Source organism: Tachyglossus aculeatus, chromosome 5, assembly GCF_015852505.1.
Source record: "Tachyglossus aculeatus isolate mTacAcu1 chromosome 5, mTacAcu1.pri, whole genome shotgun sequence".
Lineage (NCBI taxonomy): Eukaryota > Metazoa > Chordata > Mammalia > Monotremata > Tachyglossidae > Tachyglossus > Tachyglossus aculeatus.
Genome location: NC_052070.1, coordinates 74,760,100 through 74,785,699, shown reverse-complemented (window position 1 = coordinate 74,785,699; position 25,600 = coordinate 74,760,100). Strand labels below are relative to the sequence as shown.

The following is a 25,600-nucleotide window of genomic DNA, read 5'->3' as shown; positions in this document are numbered from 1 at the left end:
CCAAAGCCCCAATTCATGTATGTCACCAGCCCAAAAGGAACAAAGGAAGAAAGCAATTTCTTTCCCCTCAAACATTCTACCTTTGCCTTGATCAATTCAGGAAATAGCCATAGCGTGAATCTTTGCAGATGTCCACTTCAGAGAACTCCTTGCTTTTGCAAGGCACTAATGGGAGGGTTGGAAGCAATAGCTTCCATTTTACTTAGGATGAAACAAAGGCACAGAGCAGGAAAATGACATCAGAGATAGGAATGGAACGCTTTTGTCCTAGATTCCTTTTCTTACAGAACAGTTCTTCATTCTCTGGGCTTTGTGGTCTCCCAGTAAGACCATAGGCGACCATGTAGGTCCCTGGACTTCTGCCCAAGCTGGGACAATGACCTGGGTTGGAGAGGGCTTAGAAATCTCAGTGGGGAAAAATGTGATTCTACTGTAACACGGTAAGTGAAACCGTGTAGCAATAATTCATCTTGAGAGTCACTAAGTAGCGTTTACAGATGAATCCCTTCTGAGCTGTCTATGCTAACAAGCAGCATGTAGTCAATTACTCATTAGCAGTGTGGGATTTAATGTGTCATTCTGCCTGATGTTTTAGAGAAAATTTTAATAGGATGAAGTAAGGTCTGGGATTTGAAGAGTCGACAGGGATGGTACTTCTGGGTTCTTACTCTGGACCCACCTCTGAGTTTCTAAATTGGATCTTCTATGTTGCACAAGTGAAAGGAAAAGATGGCAATTATGCAGTGAATTTATCTCATGTAGACCATCAGCCCAAATAAGTCAGACTCCAGAGTGTAATATTTTGACTTGTATTTGTCAAGAGTTTTTGGATCCAGGCATTCAAATAACTGAGCATTTGTCAAATTGCCACTTGATGTTTTTCAACTATTTATTGAGATGCAGTGAGGATTAGTGGATAGAGCATAAGCCTGGGAGTCATAAGGTCATGGGTTCTGATCCCTGCTTTGCCACATGGCTGCTGGGTGACCTTGGGTAAATCACTTCGTTTCTCTGGGTCTCAGTTATCTCATCTGTAAAATGGGGATTAAGAGTATGAGCCCTATGTGGAACAGGGACTATATCCAACCTGATTACCTTGTATCTATCCCAGTGCCTAGAATCCTAGAATAGATAATAATAATTGTTATTACTATTATTAGTATTATGGTACTTAAGTGCTTACTGTGTGCCAAGCACTAAGCCATGCATTGAAAAGCAGACCTAGTGGAAAGAGCACAGGCCTGAGAACCTAGGTTCTAATCTCAGATCTGCCACTTGTCTACTGTGTGACCTTGGGCAAGTCACTTTACTTCTCTGTGCTTCAGTGGCCCTTCTGCGTTTCTCTTGCTTGCCCCTTTCATTTATCTCCTTCCGAGCCCCACAGCACTTAGGAACATATCTGTAATTTATTCATTTATATTAATGCCCATCTCCCACTCTAGTCTTTAAGCTCATTGTGGGCAGGGAATGTGTCTGCTTATTGTTTTATAGTACTCTCCCAAGCACTTAGTGCAGTGCTCTGCACACAGTTAATGTTCAAAAAATATGATTGACTCATCTGGTAAAATGGGGACTGAGACTGTGAGCCCTGAGTGGGGCATGGACTGTGTCCAACCTGATTTGCTTGTGTCTACTCTAGTGGTTAGTACAATGCCTAGCACATAGTAAGTACTTAAAAAACATTTTTAAGTGTTGAGGTAGATACAGGATAATTAGATTGGACATAATCTCTGTCCTACATGGGGTTCAGAGTCTAAGTAGGATTTATCCCCATTTTACAGATGAGGAAACTGAGGTAAAGAGAGGTCCAGTGGCTTGCCCAAGGTCACACAGCAGAAAAGTGACAGAGAAGGGATTAGAACACAGATCCTCTGACTCCAAGGCTCACACTCTTTCCATTAGCGAAGCAGTGTGGTTCAGTGGAAAGAGCCCAGGCTTTGGAGTCAGAGGTCATGGATTCTAATCCTGGCTCTGCCAATTGTCAGCTGTGTGACTTTGGGTAAGTCACTTAACTTCTCTGGGCCTCAGTTACCTCATCTGTAAAAAGGGGATTAAGGCTGTGACCCCACTGTGGGACAACCTGAACACCTTGTAACTGCCTCAGCACTTAGAACAGTGCTTTGTACATAGTAAGCACTTAATAAATGCCAATATTATTGTTATTATTATTAGCCTAATTGAAAGCACATCTCCTCCAAGAGGCTTTCCCTGATTAAGCTCTCATTTCCACCTTTCCTACTTTCTTCTGTGTCACCCTGATTTGCTCCCTTTATTCACCTCCCAAATTCAGCTCCACAACATTTGTGTACATATCTGTAATTTATTTATTTATATTAATGTCTGTCTCCCCCTCTACACTTATGCCTGTTGTGGGCAGGGACTTTGTCTACCAACTTTGTTATATTGTACATAGTACAGTGCTTTGCATACAGTAAATGCTCAATAAATACAATTGATTGATTATACCATGCAGTTTCTCCATTCCCTCAGAGTGGAGCCCACCCAACAGCTGTTCCAGATGGGCTTGAAGAGCAGTTGGGAAGGGTGAGGAGGGAGAGGATTTCTGGGTATTTCAGCATCATATAAACCACAGTGCAAAGTAGATGTCAGGACTTTGGAGGTAGTAGCCTCGATACTTTGGTAATCAGATGGCAGTGCTGCCCCTAGGCTTCAGGAGTAGCTGGTGGACTTACTCTTTCACTTTCTCAATCCACAGCACTTCCTTTCTGGGTGAGTTAATGCCAGATTAAGGACATGTGAGTTCAAATGAACAGTACAGGGCTTTAGGCCTTCAAATTCAAGTTTCCCCCACCTCTTCACCAACTTTCCTCTCACCCTCCCCTAAGCCTAGACGTGAAGTTTTGAATTTCATTCTGACAATGGGAATCAAGACACCAATCTGTTGCAGGGGGAAGGGAAGCAGAAGGAGGCCCCTCCCCCACTTCCCCCAGCTCATTAATTCCCACCAGCTGATGTGATAAGATAGAGGGATGAACCTCAAGTTGGAGTGCTAGAGCGCTTGGTATTTGTGGGTGGAGGTGTTCTTGTTAGCTGCTTTCCTCTCCCCCCTCCCCTCATTAAGCCCCCCAGATATCTTCTGCTCTTGACAAAGAAATATGCTGATTTCCCAAGATCCCAGCTGTGTGCTGCCTGGTATACTCCAGGCCAGGCTTGCTATGCTCTCTACCGGATCAGACAGCAGAAAAGAACAGCAAGACAGTGAATTCTGCAGGAGAAATGGCTACTACTTTGAGGAGGGACCCAACATGCTTAGGGCACCCCCTAGAGAGTGGGGAGTGAAGTTTGGAGCCTGTCACACATGCTGGGAGTGTAAAAGCCAGTGGCAACCAGGTCCCAAACAGTTCTCCATGAGTATGTTGGCATAGGTTGAGTAAAGCTTAGGAGCAAGAGAGTTGGGAGGCTTCAGGATCATCGTCATCGTCAATTCCACAGTCTTGAAGAGAGTCACTGCCTCCGGTGATGACATAGTGGTAAGGAATGTTGATGAAGTGCTGTTGTGCTTGATTTTACTCTCTGATTGCCTCCTGGAGGGAAGGCAGAATGGTGAAATGTTGTTGGGGTGGTCAATTCACATTCTTATTTGCAGAGCAGAATGACTGTACTTTAGGAGCAATTTCATTTGAGTATAGTCATTCATTCATTCAATTGTATTTATTGAGCACTTACTGTGTGCAGAGCACTGTACTAAGTGCTTGGAAAGTATAATTTGTTGCTCCCTGCTCTTCCGCCGGCCCCTGGATGGATGCTCATGATATCAGGGAAAGTAACAAGGAGCAAGGTTGGGGGCTGCACCTCATCCCCCTCCCCAGGGACCCCTGTCTCCTCAGGGGATTCTCATAATGTGGAGGAGTCTAGTAAGGAGCAAAACTGGGGGTGACTCCCTGCCCTTCCCCAGGCCCCCAGGGGATGCTCATGACCTCGGGGAAAGTAGCAAGGGGCAAAACTGGGGGCTGCACCCTGTCCTCCCCTGGGACCCCTGTCTCCCTGGGGGATGCTTGTGACATGGGGGAGTCTAGCAAAGGGCAAAGCTGGGGCTTCATTCAGTCATTTGTATTTATTGAGCACTTACTGTGTGCAGGGCACTGTACTAAGTGCTTGGAAAGTACAATTCATTGCTCCCTGACCTTCCCCCAGCCCCCAGAGGGTAGCTCGTGACCTCAGGGAAAGTAGCAAGGGGCAAAGCTGGGGGCTGCACCCCCCCCCCCCCCGCCCAGGGACCCCTGTTTCCCCGGGGGATGCTCATGATGAGGGGGAGTCCAGCAAGGAGCAAAGCTGGGGGTGACTCTCTGTCCTTCCCCCAGCCTCCGGGAGATGCTCCTGACCTCAGGGAAATAGCAAGGACCAAAGATGGGGACTGCACTCCCTCCTCCTCCCCAGGGACCCCTGTCTCCCCGGAGGATGCTGGTGATATGGGGGAGTCCAGCAAGGAGCAAGGGATGGTCTGAAATATAAAGAGGAAGAGTTGCAAACAATGAGGCTGTGACCTCAGACTATGAGGCAGATGTTGCCCATGCCCAGGGAAGAGATGGCTGCTCTGTGCCCTCCCAAGTGCTTAGTACAGTGCTCTGCACCCAGTAAGCACTCAATAAATACAATTGACTGACTGACTGACAATGTGTGTGTTTGAGTCATGGAGTTGTGTGGGGGGATCGGCCTGGTACTGGGAGCTGTTAGGACCCCTTTGGATGGTAAGCCTGTTGTGGGCAGGAAACATCTACCAACTCTGTCTTACTGTACTCTCCCGAGTTCTTAGTACAGTGCTCTGCATACAGTAAGCACTCCATAAATACAATTGATCCCTCTCGGGTGTCCCCCATTTCCCATCTAGAAATCAGATTGATGTCACACACACACCCTTTTGTCAAACTCACCTCTACTCAAGCCTACTGATTCTGCGGGAAAGTGGTGTGAGTTCATCTCAGGGAATTCCATGGTGGGAGCAGACAAACTTGGCAGATCAGTGACCCTGGATAGGTCAGGCCATCTCTGTCAGAATCACTTAATCAGTCAATCAATAATCACTTAGGGCTTAATGAATCAAAGAACTGTACTAAGTGTTTGGAAAATAAAGCAAAAATGAAACACATGATCCCTGCCCAAAAGGCACTTTCAGTCTAATGGAGGGGAGAGAGAAAAATAATTACAGATAGTGGTTTATGGTATTTGTTAAGTGCTTACTAAGTGCCAGGCACTGATCTAAGTGCTAGGGTAGATACACAGTAATCAGGTTGGGCACAGCCCATGTCCCACATAGGGCTCACACTCTTAATCCCCATTTTACAGATGAGGTAACTGAGGCCTAAAGAAGTTAAGTGACTTGCCAAAAGTCACACTGCAGATATGTGGTGAAGCTAGGATTAGAATTGAGGTCCTTTTGACTCCCAGGCCTGTGTTCTATCCACTAAGCCGCACTGCAGAACAATGGTAAAACTGGTAGTAGGATGAATATGTCAGAATGAAATATCAGAAAAACAAAAAGAAATGTACAACTGAATATGCATGGCAAGGAGGATTATGGGGAGAGTAGAGCCCAGTGGATTTGTGTGAGGTTACTTGGGTGACTTTAGAGAATGTGACTCCTGTAGAGAGAAGGGGGTACAAACCTGTTTGCAGTCGGTCAAGAATAGAATTGATGTATAGTTAGCTGTGCTCTGCACACAGCAAGTATTCAAATATCACTGTTTGACTGAACCCACAGCTCCCCCCAACTACCTCCCCATCCCCCTACTCCCCTTTCTGCATGAAATTCTGGAACTCATGAATATCTAGTGCTGTCACTCTAATCAATCAATCAATCAATCGTATTTATTGAGCGCCCTCAAAGTAGCAAGTATGAGCAGTATTGAGCACCCTCAACACGCTATCCAACCTTGGCCACACAGACTCCGTCCTCTCCTGGTTCTCCTCTTATCTCTCCAGTCATTCATTCTCAGTCTCTTTTGCAGGCTCCTCCTCCCTCTCCCATCCCCTTGCTGTGAAGGTTCCTCAAGGTTCAGTTCTTGGTCCCCTTCTGTTCTCGATCTACACTCACTCCCTTGGTGACCTCATTCGCTCCCATGGCTTCAACTATCATCTCTACGCTGATGACACCCAAATCTACATCTCTGCCCCTGCTCTCTCCCACTCCCTCCAGGCTCGCATCTCCTCCTGCCTTCAGGACATCTCCATCTGGATGTCTACCCACCACCTAAAACTCAACATGTCCAAGACTGAACTCCTTGTCTTTCCTCCCAAACCCAGCCCTCTCCCTGACTTTCCCATCACTGCTGATGGCACTACCATCCTTCCCGTCTCACAAGCCCGCAACCTTGGTGTCATCCTCGACTCCGCTGTCTCGTTCACCCCTCACATCCAAACCATCACCAAAACCTGCCAGTCTCAGCTCCACAACATTGCCAAGATCCGCCCTTTCCTCTCCATCCAAACCGCTACCCTGCTCGTTCAAGCTCTCATCCTATCCCGTCTGGACTAATGTATCAGCCTCCTCTCCGATCTCCCATCCTCTTGTCTCTCCCCACTTCAATCCATACTTCATGCCGCCGCCCAGATTGTCTTTGTCCAGAAACGCTCTGGGCATGTTACTCCCCTCCTCAAAAATCTCCAGTGGCTACCAATCAACCTACACATCAGGCAGAAACTCTTCACCCTCGGCTTCAAGGCTCTCCATCACCTCGCCCCCTCCTACCTCACCTCTCTTCTCTCCTTCTACAGCCCAGCCCGCCTGTTCTGCCGTAGACCCCCGGCCCACGTCATCCCCCTGGCCTGGAATGCCCTCCCTCCCCACATCCGCCAAGCTAGCTCTCTTCCTCCCTTCAAGGCCCTACCGAGAGCTCACCTCCTCCAGGAGGCCTTCCCAGACTGAGCCCCCTCCTTCCTCTCCCCCTCCTCCCCCTGTCCATCCTTCCCACCTTACCTCCTTCCCTTCCCCACAGCACCTGTATATATGTATATATGTTTGTACATATTTATTACTCTATTTTACTTGTACATATCTATTCTATTTATTTTATTTTGTTAATATGTTTTGTTTTGTTCTCTGTCTCCCCCTTCTAGACTGTGAGCCCACTGTTGGGTAGGGACTGTCTCTATATGTTGCCAACTTGTACTTCCCAAGTGCTTAGTACAGTGCTCTGCACACAGTAAGCACTCAATAAATACGATTGATTGATTAGAGTGACAGCACTAGATGTTCATTAGTTCCAGAATTTCATGCAGAAAGGGGAGTAGGGGGATGGGGCAGTAGTTGGGGGGAGCTGTGGGTTCAGTCAATCAAACAGTGATATCTGGATACTTGCTGTGTGCAGAGCACTGAACTAAGTGCTTTGGAAAGTAGAGTATAACAAAGTTGGTAGACATGTTACCTGCCCACAAGGTACCTAGAATCTAGAGGTCCAGATTCCCCAGAAAAGAAGATGGAGATCCAGTCCAGAGAGGTTGCAGATACTATATTTCTTTCAGTCCTTTTCCCCCTCCCTCAGCTGAAATCATCTCATGGCCAGCACCTGTTCATTCTCTCCCTCTCCCTCTCCCTCCCTCTCCCTCCCTCTCCCTCCCTCTCCCTCCCTCTCCCTCTCTCTCCCTCTCTCTCCCTCTCTCTCCCTCTCTCTCCCTCTCTCTCCCTCTCTCTCCCTCTCTTCTCCCCCAACCCCAAAGTAAGAAGCAGATGTAGAACCACTCCAAACCTCTCTCTTTCCCTGTCTGGTAGCCTGTTCAACTTGGCTCTTCAAGAAAAAGCAATCCTGCCATAAGGTCCCGCCCTCAGGGTGACTCTGGAGTTCATCTTATCCCCACCCCCTCTGGCACTCTGCCATTAATAATAATAATAATGACATTTATTAAGAGCTTACTATGTGCAAAGCACTGTTCTAAGCACTGGGGAGGTTACAAGGTGATCAGGTTGTCCCACGGGGGGGTGGGGCTCAGTCTTAATCCCCATTTTACAGATGAGAGAACTGAGGCCCAGAGAAGTTAAGTGACTTGCCCAAAGTCACACAGCTGACAATTGGTGGAGCAGGGATTTGAACCCATTACCTCTGACTCCAAAGCCTGTGCTGTTTCCACTGAGCCATGCTGCTTCTCTATTACCCAGTCCTGAGGATCTCATCCCCCCACTCCAGGGCTGTTGTACTCCAGAGGGGAGTCTGAAATTTGCCTGCTGCTAGCCAGTGGACTGATCATGAAATCACTGGTCCTGTTTAGATGCTGAGCTCCACCTCTGGACCTGCCCCCACAGAGGAGGGGTGATGGCTCTAGGTGTACCTAAGCTATTCCAGGAGTTTGGGCAGGAAGGGGAGAAGGGTGATGATGAGGTGGTAGTTGGAGGGAGCTGTGGGTTAGGGTTAGAGTCTTTTGCACCATGTCCTTTGCTTGTCTTTGGCTGCTCCAGGAGACCATGGGGAGTAGCTGGGACCTTGCTGGCCAGACTTGGGGGATGGACCCCCTGCCTCCTGCTCCTTCTTCTCCCCTGCCTTTGTCGGTCCTCTACCTCTACCTCTCACCCCACCTCAAATCCCCCATAATGTCCCTCGGCAGGGCTAGAGAAGCCCTAATCTCAGAAACCCAGTGTCCTGGCATCATAGGAATTTGCCTGGTCTGAATGGAGGCTGCCTGTCCCAATCCTCCTCTAGAAGTGTATCTCTCTAAGAACCAGAGGACAGGGAACCCAGGTCTCTAATTCCCAGGTTATTTAGCCACAGACAAGTCTGTCTCAAGCACATTCCTTCCAGCCCTGGAAGAGGAGCATGTGGAGCAGGCAGCATTATTTCCCACTTTACAGCTGGCAAAACAAGGACTGAGGATAAGTGACTTTCCTTAAGTCACAAAAATCAAATCCAGATTTGAGCCCAGATCAGTTAGTCCCAGGTCCTAAACCCCACCACCAGTTTTCTCCAAGGGTATTTGCCTCCATGGACTGGGTTTTCAGCTTAAAGTTGAATACTTCATGTGGTCCCCCACTGCACTCCTTGGCTGGGTACTAACCAACTCTAAGAGATGGCTGAGGGAATTGTAACACCAGCTAACAAGGGCTGGAGTTTTCAGATGTGCTTGGTAGGTGTCTGCCTGGGTCTCCTATGTATCTTTACAGGCTTGAAGAAATCCTGAGGTGAAGAGATGTAGCCTCAGGGTTTTTTTTTTACTATTATTACTTGTTAAGCACTTACTATGTGCCAGGAAGTGTACTAAGTGCTTGGGTAGATACAAGATAATCATGTTGTACACACAATCCCTGTCCTAAATGGGGCTCACAGACTTAATCTCCATTTTACAGATGAGGTAACAGGCACAGAGAAGTTAAGTGACTTGCCCAAGGTCACACAGCAGGCAACTGGTAGAGCAAGGATTAGAACCCAGGTCCTCTGATTCCCAGGCCCATGTTCTTTTCACTAGACCATGTTGTTTCTTACATGGTTCCTCTCCATCCCTGGCAGAGGGCATCCCTCCCCGCCCTTTCTCAGCTTTGAGAACTGGATTCTGTCATCCAGGTTTTGGATCCCTACTGAGTAGCTCCCCGAATACAGCACTATGTCCAAAAAAGAGTTTCCAAAGGGGCTGCCACTGAGAGCCAAAAGCCCCTGAGCATCAGCAATGAAGGGATTCATGGTCCAATCTCTGCTCTAATTCAGTTCTGTGTTGGTTCAGTGGGCAATAGATCTGGGGAAGAAACAGTTTCCAATCTTGCCCCTTCCCCAGAGACAGACTGATTTCAGAGGAAGAGGGGATGGGAGTGGGCAGAAAACATTTCCCTCCCAGCTCCAGCCCTTGAATTGTTATCCATTACTCAATGCCCATGACTAGAAGGTTTGGTACACTGATGGATGGAGAAATTATACAACTGAGACTTCACTGTCATCATTTTCAAACGTCTCTCTCACATACATTCACATGCATGGCTTTTATAGACTTAGATATGCTTCAGGTGCCAACACCTGGCTCCTCATCTGTTTCACCCAGCCCATCCCACCTGCTGAAAGAGGAAGCTGGGGACACAGGTAGGCAGACTCTTTTGAAAACTCTCTCCGCAACCCCAGAAGTTTGGATGGTTAGGTTCGACTTGAGCTCCACGTGCCACAGGGACTAGATCCAATCTGATTATACTGGACCTACCCCAGCACCTAGCACAGTGCTTAGCACATAGTAAGAGCTTAATAAGGTCGTAGAGTCCAGGCCTGGGAGTTAGAGGATCTGAGTTCTCATCCTGGCTCCACCACTTGTCTGCTTGGTGACCACAGACAAGTCACTTAACTTCTCTGTGCTTCAGTTACCTTATCTGTAAAATGGAGATTAAGACCGTGAATCCCATGTGGGACATGAACAGGATTCAACCTGATTATCTTGTATCTAGCCCAGTACTTAGTACATTGCCTGGCACATAACTGCTCAACAGATACTGATAAAAAAAATACCCCACTTATTACCATTGGGTGGAGAAGAGATGGGCCAGTACACCAGGGTTTAATTTCCAGTTCTGTGGACAACTATGTGGCCATAGTTAATCTACTTTGTCTTCCTGGGCCTCAATTTCCTTTTTTTGTAGTATTCCCCCTCCACCCATGGTGAGTAGATTAGGGGGACCTACCCACATAGGCGAATGGACTTGTACACTTCTATTCAAATACATATAACTGCCTAGGAAGATAGCAGGGCAGGCCAGAACAGAGATGAAATGCAGTTGGCACTGGCTTCCCAAGTCAGAAGCAGGGGTCTAGGGGGATGTGAGAAGAGGAGGTGTGCTCCAGTAGCACTGCCCCACTGGGGTTGCCCTCCTTGGGATCTGGCCTGGGTGGAAGAGGCAGAGGAGAAGGGTCAGCTCAGGGCATTCATATTGGTGGATGGGCCCTGTTAAATTCACCCAAGTGTATGGGGCTCCACCCACATTGTCTCTTGGGGCTGAAGATGCTGCTCTCACAACACACGGAGTAGTTATTCTTGAGGTCAGTGAACAGGGGAAGCTAAGCCAAGTCGATTCCAGGAGAGAAGAGCCTCCCTTTTCTTAAAGCTACAGATCAGCCCACCACCCTCCCCAGGCATCTTGCCAGATTGCTGCTGTTGATTTATGTCTGTTAATCCCTTCAGATCAGACAGCCTGGAGTCCTGATGAAGATGGGTTTGATGGAGGCCCTCTGAAAGCTGGCAGCTCAGACTGTCAGCACCCCTTTATCCTGGTTAGGATCTCTCCTAATCCCCAGCCACAGCATCAATATGACAATAAGACAGAGCCCATCCAGAGCAGTGACCTCTCAGGGAGCCCAGCCTCCTGCCCGTGTGCCCCCACTGGACCCTATGTGGAACATGTACTTTCTGCCCAGCCTCCAAGTTACCCACATCCAAAGATCCTCCCCCAGCCTGGCACCAGCTGCCTGCCTGTCATGGGACCCTTTTCTTTGCCCTCTGGCTGAGATGGTCTGGAACTCTGCCACTCCTACTCCCCAACCCCCACTTCCAGTCTCCCTGCTCCCCCCTGCAGCTGTCATGGTGAAGTGTTGATGGCAAGACAGCAGGAGCCCTGAAGTGTAGGGCCGGAGCTGAGGATGCTGATTGGAAGGGATGGGAATGAAGAGGTGGGAGATAATTGGAGTCTCTTAGGTTGTTGTCCACAGCCTGCCATCCCCCAGAAATCAGTTCCTCATATCAACCAGCTGCAGAAATATGCTTGACTGGCTTCGCTCCCCTCTTGCCCTCATCTCCTTCCCTGACTCAGGCCCCTGGGGAAAGGAAAAAAGAAAGAAACCAGATTTTAAGTCTTTGAGCTCCAGGAATAACTGCTGTCCACCTCCTGGCATCCACCCATCTAAACTATGTGATCTTGATCAATTTCCCCTGTAGGCACCCCCAGGACTGCAGTCCTGTTATAAAAGCATCCAAGAGGTTGAGTAAAAAGTGACAGTAAGTCACTGATAATTTCTGTCCGGGTCAAAATGTACTAGAATATAACCTATCAGCTCCTCTTCCTCTCTACCACCCACTCTGAAACCTTGATGCTTGCTTTTGGCACCTACTTGCCCTGTGGGTGAAGAGGGGCGGGCCTGACCTGGAAATAAAAACAACTTCTGGTTGGGTACCAACTCGCATCACTTCCAGGAGATGAGACATTGTTCATGAATGCCCTGAATCCACTGGTTATCTGTGGTTATCTCTAGGCCTATGGTGGGACTGGGAGCAGGTGTGGCCTTTGATGTAAACCAGTGAGGCAGATGCTTCAGGATACATTGTCAAGGGGGTGGTGGCTGTGGCTGAAAACTTGAAATCAATCAATGGTATTTACTGAAATTTAATGAAAGCACCCAGCTCCCTCCCCCTCTACTCCCTTTGACATTCCGTCTCCAGGAAATATCTAACTCTGGTTTACTGACACAGTTCTCTCTTGGTTCTCCTTTTTTATGGCATTTGTTAAGCACTGGGGTTGGTACAAGTTAATTAGGTCAGACACAGTCCCTATCCCACATGGGGTAAGTAGTCCTCTTGCTTCTATGGTCATTGTTTCTCCATCTGCCTCCCACTGCCTAACAGGGGGTTTCACTCAGGACTCTGTTCTGGGTCCCCTTCTCATTTGGGCATTACTTCTTTGGGGCCTCACTGAGCAGTAACTTCAACTATCACCTCTAGGTGGGTGAATCCCAAATCTGCCTCACCAACTCTGACCTCTTTCCCTCTCTTAAATCTTACATTTCCTCCTGCTTCCAGGACATCTTTACATAGATATCTCACTGACGGCTCCACATGTACAAAACTGAATTCCTCATCTTCCCTCCCAGATCTTCTTCTCCAACTAACTTCCTCTTATACTGTAAGCGCCTTATGGGCAGAGATCATTTCTACCTACTCTCATATTGTCCTCTCCCAGATGCTTAGTAAAGTGCTCTGTGCCACCATAAAGATTTATAATTCTTTACAGTGTTCTGCACACAATAAGCGGTCAATAAATATGATTGAATAAGTTCTACTGATTAATTGACTTCCCACAGTGGAGTATAAAGTGTGGACCATAGTTGGCACATAGGAAGCACTTATTAAATACTGTAACTATCTGAATTTTGGAAAGTTCTCTGAGCAGGGGCAAGGTATCTCTGTTTTCCTCACTATTAGTTCTGTTTCTTAATCTGTAGAAGGGGAGCAAAGAAAGAGAGAGAATTAGTAATGGGCTTGGCTTGCTGTGGAACTCTCAGATCACAGTCTCCTTCTGACTAATAGATAATTGGCCTTGAAAAAGACCTGTGGCCTTTCAAGCCTTTGGCCTGCACTTCACTCTTCAGTGTGGTGCTGTAATGATTGTTATTATTACCAATTTCTTTCAGAACGCCATCTCTGCTTAGCTGGGCTTGGGCCCAGAACACATGCCCTTTTACATAATTTTCTCCCTGGGGCTTCAATCTGCAGCCTTCCCCCTGCTGATCCACCTCCTTCCATTGACCCTTTCTCAGAGCAAGTAGAAATGCCTGCTATTTTGTACCTTTAAAAGGATCAAATTCAGTTCTAGGTTGGAAAGCTGGGGCCATTAATCTCCTTGCCTCCCATCTTCCCTGCCTCTAACCCTCCTCCATCTTCTCGGATCCCTTCTTGTGTGGGAGACTCAAAGAGCAGTTTCAGTGCCTCTGTCTACATGAAGGGAAAGCACAAAATATTAAAAAAACAGCTTCTACCTATTCCTCCTTCTTCCTATCATCATTATTATCATTAATAATGATCAGAAATCCTAATTCCAGGCTATTGAATGGAGGCTGTCGTACTGAATTGCAGCATGAAACAGGTAGGACAATGACAGATTGATCTTGTACACACAGGGTAGCTTTGCCATGAGATTGTCTTTTTGCACAGAAGGGACCAAAACATCCATATGATTGACAGCTGCTGCCCTGGGGTATTAGCAGCCCTGCACTATTTCTTTAACTATTTTCTAGTTATGCTGAGGCCAGCAAGGGTGACCCCAGTTAAGGAGATGCCTGGGAAGAAGGAAAATTCTGCTTCTTCCTGTCACTAAGGTGGAAGTGATGATGACAGAGCTTTAGGGAAGGGCTTGGAGTCAGGATTAATTGTGGGCCTTGATGATGTCACAACTATCTCCAAGACCACACTAGACTTGCCTCTTGAAGCAATGCTGATGAAACAATACTTTAAGAGTAAAATGTCTCTCAAACTTGATTCTCTGGGCCAACATAGTCATTCTAACTGGCTGAGAAAATAATTCCCCTTTAGAAGGAAGGAAAAATGTATTCTGCTTCCATGGCACTCAGAGGATACTCAGTAAATGCTGTTCTTCTCTTTGATCTAGCTGATGAAGTAGTCAGATTATAGTTTGGGTTTTCACCTGGCTCAGGATTAGCAGAATGAGAGTGCTAACCCCCTAACTCTTGCCTGTTAGAACAATTTAGCTTCCCCTGAATCTCAGTCGCACCAAATTCAAACCAAATAAAGACAGGGAAAGATCTGGGTTTGCTCCTCTTTAGCATGGGAACTTCTTAAGGACAAAAATGGCACTGTCTGCATGATCTTTCCCACATACAGTCTGTAAGAATTGGGGTGTACTTATTTATGATGAGTTTTATCATCTCTCTGCTGTCCTGTTGACCTAGACCCTGCACAGATGAGGTGAAGGGCAGAGTGGCACTATGCAGATTGGGTTCTCTTAGGTTGAGTGCAGAGACCCAAAAGGGGGACCTAGAGCTGGAAAGCAGTAGTGGTGGGGCCCCTATTTTGAAGCAGCTACAGGAGGGATTTACAGTTTTAATGGAGATGGGGGTGGAAGGAGCCCAGAGAACAGGGGGCTTCAGGTCTGAGGGGAAATAGAATGGAATGCGAAGAGAGATGTCTGGGCATTTTGCCAGCAATCTGAGAACAAAAGCCCTGTACTAGATCAGACCAGTGTTTTACCCAGCTGAACATTCTGTCTCCAACAGGAATAACAAAAGATGTTTGGAGAAACAGTGACAACATGACAGTTGCACTCTTCATAGCCATCCTGAGAGTTAGCAATTTGCCACCTAACACCTCTTGCATTTCTTTCCAATAGCTGCAGTGCAAAATACATGCAAATAATATGCAAATCCCCAAAGTACCTCTATAAGACAATGGCTCAGGCACTCTTTGCGATAGGACAGGTTAGCAAGGATTGCAAAGGAGGCCTTCTCTATATCTCCACCTGTCCACAGTGACACCCCTTAAACATGTTTCTTCTTCCAGTGCCACAAACCCCAAACACAGCTCTGGCCTGTCCAGAGACACTGGGGCACCAGCAGGAGACGAGGGCTCTGCAGAAGGTCTGAGCCAAGTAAGAATCAGTGAAACATTGGTGATCGTGGAGCCTCTATATTTAGTTTACAGGCTGGGGAGTATTAATTAACAATATCCACAGTGAAATGTTATGCCTGCTGTGAAGACTTCCAAAGATTATTAAATCAAGAACATTGCATTAATCAACACCCATGTAATTGCTACAGATTGTTTACACATGTACTAAGACGAGGTTTCTTACAGGCACGGAAGACCAGTCACAACGTTTAAAAAAAAAAAAAGATCATAGTCTTCTTGAAATATGATTTATGGAGGCTGAGGTGGTTTGAAGCTCCAAAAAGTGAGTTATAACTCCTCAGCTGCAATCCCAATCTTGGCTCTAAGCATTTGCCTCAGCTCAGAATACAACCTTGCCTCCAGAGACCCACAAAAAGCAACCCAGAGGTACTAAATCAGCCACCCGAGTAGGCAAGGACAGAAAGAAATCAGGCTGGCCCTCTAAGAAATCAGATGTTTGTAGAGTAAGAATTGTACAAAAGCATGGCTCAGTGGAAAGAGCCTCGGCTTTGGAGTCAGAGGTCATGGGTTCAAATCCCAGCTCTTCCACTTGTCAGCTGTATGACTTTGGGCAAGTCACTTAACTTCTCTGGGCCTCAGTTACCTCATCTGTAAAATGGGGATTAAGACTGTGAGCCCCCCGTGGGACAACCTGAATCACCTTGTAACCTCCCCAGTGCTTAGAACAGTGCTTTGCACATAGTTAAGTGCTTAATAAATGCCATCATTATTATTAATCCTTTGCACCAGAAATGTCATTTATCAGGTCCATGCTACCGATAACCCTGAGATGTGTGAACCAGGAAAGGGGGCGCTATTCATTCATTCATTCAATCATATTTATTGAGTGCTTACTCTGTGCAGAGCACTGTACTAAGTGCTTGGGAAGTACAAGTTGGCAACTTATAGAGACGGTCCTTATCCAACAATGGGCTCACAGTCTAGAAGGGGGAGACAGACAACAAAAGAAAACATGTAGAAAGGTGTCAAAGTCGTCAGAACAAATAGAATTAAAGCTATATGCACATCATTAACAAAATAAATAGAATAGTAAATATGTACAAGGAAACTAGAGTAATAAATCTGAACAAATATATATGCAAGTGCTGTGGGGAGGGGAAGGAGGTAGGGCAGGGGGAATGGAGAGGAGTAGAGGAAAAAGGGGGCTCAGTCTGGGAAGGCCTCTTGGAGGAGGTGAGCTCTCAGTAGGGCTTTGAAGGGAGGAAGAGAGCTAGCTTGGCAGATGTGTGGAGGGGAGGTTATTCCGGGCTGTTTGTCAGTAACAATTTCTGGGAGCTGACTGATCTGTTTTGGGGAGCCTATCTGCAAGTCTGCTTAAGAATCCTGAAATCTCTTTGAGGGGAAAACTAATCTATCACTCTAATGTTCAAGACCAGGGAAAGTAACCTCAGCTCCTTATTCTAGCTAGGGGCACATTATCCCACAATATACAGATAGGAACAACTTAGAATCCGTGTCTCCTGATTCCAAGTCTGGTCTCCAGAAGTTGCTGGAGGACTGAATATCAACCTTCATTACTCCTGGGCTAATTTATCAAGTTTGAGGGTTATCCAGCTCCTTAGTTGGTTTTCTGTTGTAGAAGAAGAAGCAATCTGAACAACTACCTGTTAGCAAACCAAGGTCAACAAAGACACTTAAAAAGCTCTAAATCTCAATAACAGCATGAATAAATGAATGAAATAGATTCTCTCAGACAGGCAGATGTTCAAACTCAATTTTCAAAGATCTGAACCTGCCCCAGGCCCCGAATTGGTTTGGATAATCGACTTTCCGCTCTATTTTTCTCCTTTGTTTCCCAACAAGTCCTGCTCTAATTTTGACTGAAATGAGAGTGTTCCACCTGAGCCTGGTCCTTCCCCATTTTCTCAGTGATGGGTGCAGCCTGGGAGGTGATGGGAAAATGGGTGTGGATGCGAGTTGCCAAAATACACAACTGGATTGCTTGGAGGCTTTGGGTTCTCCTGGGCAGTCTGCCTGTCCTTTGCCTGCCTGTCTCTGTCTCTCTCTCTGTCTCTCTCTCTCTCTCTGTCTCAAATTTGTTAAGTGCTTACTATATGCCAGACACTGTACTATGTGCTGGGGTAGATACAAACTAGTCAGGTTGGACAAGTCCAATACAGATGAGGTATTTATTCAATCATATTTATTGAGCACTTACTGTATGCAGAGCACTGTACTAAGCACTTGGGAGAGTATAATATAACAATAAACAGACACATTCCCTGCCCTCAGTGAGCTTACACTCTTGAGGGAGAGACAGACATTAATATAAATTAAAGATAACTGAGGCACAGAGAAGTTGTGACTTGCCCATGGTCACACAGCAGACAAGTGAAGGAGCTGGGACTCCCAGGCCTATGCTCTATTCACTAGGTAATACTGCTTTCTTTGAGCAACTTGTCAAAGCACTGCTTTAAAATTAGATATAAGCAATATCCTGCTCATGACCAGATTTGGTAAACTGGGATGATGGTCTGATATGACTGTTAGGAAAAACAGGGTGAAATGTTAAAAAGAAGTGGGGCTTCACCCATCCACTTCATCTCCCTTTCTCACCCCAAGGCTTCGAGGACAGCTGTAATGGATTCTTCATTGTTCTGGACAGAGCTATCCATGTGTTGAAGCTTAGAAGTCCAAAGCAAGGTAGGGACTCTCTTGAGAATCCCGGTCTTTCCCGACGAGTGATTTAAGGGCATCAGTCAGAACGTGGCAGTTATATCTTCCTCCGGAGGCCCCTTTAAATAATAGTAGGGTAATGAGAATGAAGAGGATTGAGAGTCACCACAAGCTCTTCTAACAGAATGCCTCCCCAGACTCTGGTAATGACTCAGCATCATGATGGAGCCTCCGGTCAAGAAAGTTGTACAAGCCTCAGGCCTAAGACTTCAGGACAGAGAACCCAAGCAAAGGAATTGAATATTGCATTATTGTTTTGTGCAGGGGCACTCACAGTCTGTTATCCCTGCCAGCTGGGCTACAGCTGAGGCACACTGAAGACAGAGCTAATCAGTCAGCAGGGGACAGGGTGAGAGCTGTCAGCACAGAACTGAAACTTTGTCTACCTTTACCACTAGGAGAGGAAGCTATTACCACTCCCAGACTTCATCTTTTTCTTGCATTGCCCTCCTTAATTTACTCATTCTGCTTATTTGATGGAAAAGACCATATATATGTTTATCTCTAGTAGCTGTAAAACTCTATGTGCCAGACACTGTATTAAGTGCTGGAGTACATACAAGTTAATCAGGTTGGACAGAGTCCCTGTCCCACATATGGCTTACGATCTTAATCCCCATTTGACAGATGAGGTGACTGAGGCACAGAGAGGTCGGTGGCTTGCCTGAGATCATAGAGCAGATGACTGGCGGAGCTGGGATTAGAACAAAAGGTCCTTCTGACACCCAGGCCGGTATTCAGGGTAAGTGCTCAATAAATATGATTGATAAGACAAATTTCTCCCCTCTATTGGTTAGACATTCAGTGACTTTGTCTATTCATTCAGTCATATTTATTGGGTGCTTCTGTGTGCAGAGCACTGTACTAAGTGCTTGGGAAAGTACAATACAGCAATAGAGACAGTCCCTGCCCACACGGAGCTCACAGTCTTGAGGATAAAGAGGGTAAGCAAAAAGGGGACCATCTTCATCAGCAACAGCATCAGAATTTATTGAACACTTATTGGGTGCAGAATGCTGTACTAAATGCTTGGAAACTTAGAAGTAAAAGATACAGACCCTTACCCTCTAGAAGCTTACCACTTATGGAGGAGACTAATGGACACAAATTGCCAAGTATACGAGATGTAAAAGGGAGAGCACATAAATGAAAATGATTACATTCATAACTGAGCAATTAATATATGTAGCAAGTGAACAGATAATACATTAATGATTGCTTGGCTGACAGATGACAGGACCAGAAAGTTAGGGGGTTAATCCAGGAATGCCTCTTGGAAGAGGTGACTTCTCAGGAAGGCTCTGAAAGGGGGAGGGATGGGTTTGGTGGATTTAAGGAAGGAGGGAGTCCCATGCAGAGGGAACAGCATGAATGATGGACTGGAGACGGGTTAGTCAGGAGTGAGGAACCTTTTATTTAATGGGTGGAGCTGAGTGTTTAAGTTGGGATGCAGCCAGAAAAGAGAGCAACTAGATATTACTGATGGAGAGATGACTGAAGGGCCTGGTCAGTGGCCGCCCACAAAATAGCTAACAAACACCTCAACTGTTACTGAACACTTAAAGGCAGAAACACTCTCTGAACTGCATTATGGGTTGTGACTCTCCAGAGTATGTTTCTTCCTGATCTCAGAGATCTCGAATTTGAGGCTATCCAGCTTGATCCAGTGTAATTCCTGTGCCAGAAATGACTCTTTCAATATGGTGCCTTTTATAGCTATTTAACCCCTTAATGTTCAGGCTGAGAGTTTCACAGACTCTTTTAATGGGCCTCTCAAAGGAATCTCTGTTGTCTGATTCCAACTTGCCAAGTGGCCTTTATTGTCTCATTAAAACAAATTCCCTCTTCATTCATTCAATTGTATTTATTGAGTGCTTACTGTGTGCAGAGCACTGTACTAAGTGCTTGTTTCTCTTATAAAAGGGAAGGTTTTCTCAGGCCTTCGTCCTCTTTTTTTCCTGAATTTATAGCCAGTAGCCTAGACGAGATTGTCTATCTCAATTTAGGTCAAGTCCAAGGCAGGATCTTCTGGACTTCTGTATTATGCAAGGTCTTGTACCAGGATTAGATGAACTGAGCGTGGGCCTCTAGGTGCACACTATCCAGATAGCAACGAGCTGAAACTTCAATCTGTCCTCTACAGGCCCACAAATCCAACTTTCAGCAGAAGAGCTAAAAAATTGAGGATAAAAAAGAAGTGTTGGAATTATTCAGGGAATTCGCAGGCAGAGGTACTAGGCCAGGAACTCATCAGAGCTGGTTCGAGACAGGACGAGAAAAGGGTCAAGGGGAGTCTGAGTTAGAAAGAGCTGTGCAAATGAACACCACAAATCCTTATAAGATGCCAAACTTGGCTCCAAAGAGAACAAAGACCTTCTCTCCACAGCAGAAGCAGCAGCATCCCAGGATCAGGTCATTCCTCTTCTCAGTGAGTTTTGCACAACCAGGTCCAATGGTTGTGACTACAGATAGCCAAGATGCACGTTTCATGAGTTATCTCCTTGGGGTGATCAATTAATGATTGAGACTTCTGATAATAATGTGCAATGATAAAACAGAGGAGGAGGAAGTAGAACATAGGAGCAGGGAGGTGATTGATGTATTCTTTTGCAAATCATGAGGCAACAATGGGGGGGTTAAACACAGAAATTACCAGCTGTGATAGCAAAATTACAAGATCTTCAGAGTTGATTAGTAACTGAACTTTAGTGGTCTAGCTCTTGAAGGGAAACTTGGAGAACACAGAGGACTTGTGAAAGTATGCTCCTGTCCTCGTGATAGATGCCATCACAACAAGGACTACAAGAGGTTCATAAACACACTCCAAGGTAAAGATTATTCTCCCCATTTTCCAGATCAGGAAACAGAGGTGCAGAGTAGGGAAGGGAATGTCATAAGGAACTTGGATGGGGAAGGGACTAGAACCCAAAAAGTTTGATTTATGGCCCACAGGGCCATGGTAATTCTGATTCCTGTTCCTCTTTCTCCTTTCCCCGAATCTCCTACTTGTTATCTAGTAGTAGTAAATGGAATGAAACAAAATGCCCAAGCAATCTCTAACATTTTACAAAAGCCAATTTAGTATACTATCCAGAAGAAATAGGAAATGTTTTCCTTTAATGCAAACATTAATGATCTTATACCAGAAATATAAATATATCATTGGAACATGCGTGTATTGATGTGAGTTCAGATTAAACATCATTCCTTTCTCTCATCTCTCTCCTCCCCCTTCTTTTCTTGATTTGGCAGTTGTAGTCTTTTAAACCCTGATGCCAGTTTTTCCATTTTAGCTAAATCAAAAACACATATTTCCCCTTTATATCTGAAAAAGAGGTTTCAAAGGCATTAAAGGGACATATTTTCTGTCTCCCCTCTAGACTTTAAGCTCATTGTGGGCAAGAAACATGGCTACCAACTCCGTTGTATTCCCCCAAATGCTTAGTACAATGCTCTGTACTCAGTAAGCACTCAATAAATTATCATTGATTGATAATCTAGACTGTAAACTCCCTCTAGATTACAATCTCGTTGTGGGCAGGGAATGTGTCTTCCAACTCTGTTGCATGCACTCTTCCAAGGGCTTTATACAGTGCTCTGAACACAGTAAGAACTCAATAAATAGTACGGATGATGATTTCCTTCTTGCCAAATCTAATGACCTCTACTTGGTCCTATTCATCCTCGACCTCTCATCTGACTTTAAAACTGTAGATCACTCTCTTCTTCTGAGAAGATTATCAAACCTTGATTTTCCTAACAGTGTTCTCCTGGTTCTCCTGTGTCCTATTCCAAATCTACACTCACTCCCTTGGAAAGCTCATCCACTATCAAGACTTTAACTACCACCTCTGTGCTATTGACTCATTAGCCCTGACATCTCTCCTTCTCTAAAATTTCACATCTCCTCCTGCCTCCAGGCTCTCTCTACATGGATATCCTGTTGGCATCTCAAGCTCAAATGATCCAAAATTGAACACTTCAAATTGGTTTATTGATTCCCTCCTCTCCTCCTCGTGTTTCCTAAATTGATAACACCACCATCATCCCTGTCTCTCAAGTCCGTAACCTTGACCTTGTCCTCATCCTCTCCCTCTCTTTCAACCACCATATTCAGTCTATTGCCAGACCCTGTGGGTTGTTCTTCTACATTTCCAGAATCCACTTTTCTGGTCATGTTCACGTCTCGGTTCAACTTCTGACTCAACTACCTTACTGACCTCCCTTCCTCCAGCTTCTCTCCTCTCTCCAGCCCATTTTTCAGTCTGCTGCCTGGATCATTCTTCTAAAATATCATACTATGCACATCTCCTCACTCAAAAACCTCCAGTCGTCATCCATTCCTCTATGCATCAAACAGAAACTCCTGACCACCATTTTTATGGAACTTAATCAGCTCTCTCCCTCCTACTTATCCACTGTCTTCTCCAACTACATCCCAGCTCACATGATTCATTTCTCTCAAACAAACCTACTCCCTGTGCCTCACGCTTGTCTCCTGCTTCTAACCTCTTGCTGTTTGCCTGGAACTCCCTTCTACTTTACATTTGGCAGACCACAGTTCTCCCCAACTTCAAAGCCTTCCTGAAATCACATTTCCTCCTAATTCAAAGCAAACACCTCTGAGAGTGAAATTCACCTTTGAATTTGTGTGTAACTAAAAAGGCCAAATGTAGCACCCACAGTCCCAGTCACAAAGAATCAGTCCCTTGTTGTGTTGCTAAGTTTAAATGCTTCCAGTGCCTGGTGCTGTTACCTCTTTTCCCTCCTTGCCTTCCATTCTTTACAAAGCTTTTTACTGGAGGAGAGCCACTCATTTCTTGATAGTAGTGCACCAACTGATCAAGTAACTCTGTTTTGGGTGGGATGCAGCATTGTCTGAGGCTTTGTGTTAGTGTCCTTAAAGTGTTTCCTTAGCCCTCCTTGCTTTCTGTTTCCAAATTCCAGCATTCCTAACAGAAGTTTTTTGGTTTTCCTTCTGTAGTTCATTTTCCTTGTGCATCTCACCCAGCATAGTTGTGTTCAAGGTGAGCTCTAGCTCACCTAGAAGACTGACAGTGGCTCCTCCAGGGTTACTTCACTTCACCTTCTGTGTCTCAGGTACTTTATCTGTTAAATAGGAATTCAATCCTACTCTCTCCTACTTAGACTGTAATCCCCATGTGGGACTAATTTATCTATCCTAGAGCTTAGTACAGTGCTTAGCACATGGTAAGCACTTAACAAATACCATAACTATTATTATGCTTCAGTCTATACTTCACTCTGCTGCCCAGATTATCTTTGTACAGAAATGCTCTGGGCATGTCACTCCCTTCCTCAGAAATCTCCAGTGGTTGCCTGTCAACCTATGAATCTGGCAAAAACTCTTGGCTTCATGGCTCTCCATCACCTCACCCCCTCCTAATCAATCAATCAATCATATTTATTGAGCACTTACTGTGTGCAGAGCACTGCACTAAGCGCTTAGGAAGTACAAGTTGGCAACATATAGAGACAGTCCCTACCCAACAGTGGGATCACAGTCTAGAAGGGGGAGACAGAGAACAAAACAAAACATATTAACAAAATAAAATAAATAGAATAGATATGTACAAGTAAAATAAATAGAGTAATAAATATGTACAAACATATATGCATGTATACAGGAGCAGTGGGGAAGGGAAGGAGGTAAGATGGAGAGGGGGAAGAGGGGGAGAAGAAGGAGGGGGCTCAGTCTGGGAAGGCCTCCTGGAGGAGATGAGCTCTCAGTAGGGCCTTGAAGGGAGGAAGAGAGCTAGCTTGATGGATGGGCAGAGGGAGGGCATTCCAGGCCAGGGGGATGACGTGGGCCAGGGGTCAACAGCGGGACAGGCGAGAACGAGGCACGGTGAGGAGATTAGCGGCAGAGGAGCGGAGGGTGCGGGCTGGGCTGTAGAAGGAGAGTAGGGAGGTGAGGTAGGAGGGAGCGAGGTGATGGAGAGCCTTGAAGCCGAGGGTGAGGAGTTTCTGCCTGATGCACAGATTGATTAGTAGCCACTGGAGATTTTTGAGGAGGGGAGTAACATGCCCAGAGCGTTTCTGGACAAAGACAATCAGGGAAGCAGCATGAAGTATGGATTGAAGTTGGGAGAGACACGAGGATGGGAGATCAGAGAGAAGGCTGATGCAGTAGTCCAGAAGGGATAGGAAGAGACCTTGAATGAGCAGGGTAGCAGTTTGGATGGAGAGGAAAGGGCGGATCTTGGCAATGTTGAAGAGCTGAGACTGGCAGGTTTTGGTGACTGCTTGGATGTAAGGGGTGAATGAGAGAGCGGAGTCGAGGATGACACCAAGGTTGCGGGCTTGTGAGACGGGAAGGATGGTAGTGCCGTCAACAGTGATGGGAAAGTCAGGAAGAGGGCAGGGTTTGAGAGGGAAGACAAGGAGTTCAGTCTTGGACATGTTGAGTTTTAGGTGGCGGGCAGACATCCAGATGGAGATGTCCTGAAAGCAGGAGGAGAGGTGAGCCTGGAGGGAGGGGGAGAGAGCAGGGGCAGAGATGTAGATTTGGATGTCATCAGCATAGAGATGATAGTTGAAGCCATTGGAGCAAATGACCTACCTCCCCTCCCCTCTATCATTCCACAGCCCAGCCTGCACCCTCCACTCCTCTGCCGCTAACGTCCTCACTGTGCCTCGTTCTCACCTGTCCCACCATCGACCCCCAGCCCACATCCTTTCCCTGTCCTGAAATGTCCTCCCTCCACACATCTGCCAAGCTAGCTCTCTTCCTCCCTTCAAAGCCCTACTGAGAGCTCACCTCCTCCAGGAGGCCTTCCCAGACTAAGCCCCCTTTTTCCTTTCCTCCTCCCCATCCCCCGCTCTACCTCCTTCCCTTCCCCTTGTATGTATTTGTACAGATTTATTACTCTATTTATTTTACTTGCACATATTTACTATTCTATTTATTGTGTTAATGATGATGTAAATATAGCTATAATTCTATTTGTTCTGATGATTTTGACACCTGTCTACATGTTTTGTTTTGTTGTTTGTCTCCCCCTTCTAGACTGTGAACCCGTTATTGGGTAGGGACCATCTCTATATGTTGCCGACTTGTACTTCCCAAGCGCTTAGTACAGTGCTCCGCACACAGTAAGTGCTCAATAAATACAATTGAATAAATTAATGAATAAAATCATGTGCTCCAGAGCCAGGTACCTGTTTCCTGCCTGAAATTAGACTTGATGATTCCAGGTTCCTTTGCCTAAAAGATGCCCCTTCACCATTTCTGTGACTAAATTTGTGGTTTTCACTCAACAGGCCATGAGCTCTTGGCTGCACTTTCAGTAGGGACTGACTGCTGGCCTGATGGCTTGCATCCCTCTAGAATGTAAGCTCATGAGGCAGGGAATACACCTGCCAACTCCATTATATTGTACTCTCCCAAGCACTTAATACAGTACTCTGCACAAAGTAAGCGCTCAATCAGTACCAATGACTGATTGATTATCTGGGCTGTAATACCTCCCTTCCAACCAATCTTTGACTCCTGACATTTCTGGCTGGGCAGTAGACAAGCATTCCATCGATCAGCAGGGCCTAGTGGATAGAGCATGAGCCTGCGAGTCAGAAGGTC

General features: G+C 46.0%; 1 protein-coding gene across 1 annotated transcript in view; it reads right to left on the bottom strand.

Annotated features, from left to right (window-relative positions):
* Nucleotides 1–25,600, bottom strand: part of LOC119928813 (coiled-coil domain-containing protein 33-like) — a 154,380-nt gene that overhangs the window by 91,774 nt on the left and 37,006 nt on the right. The window lies entirely within an intron of this gene.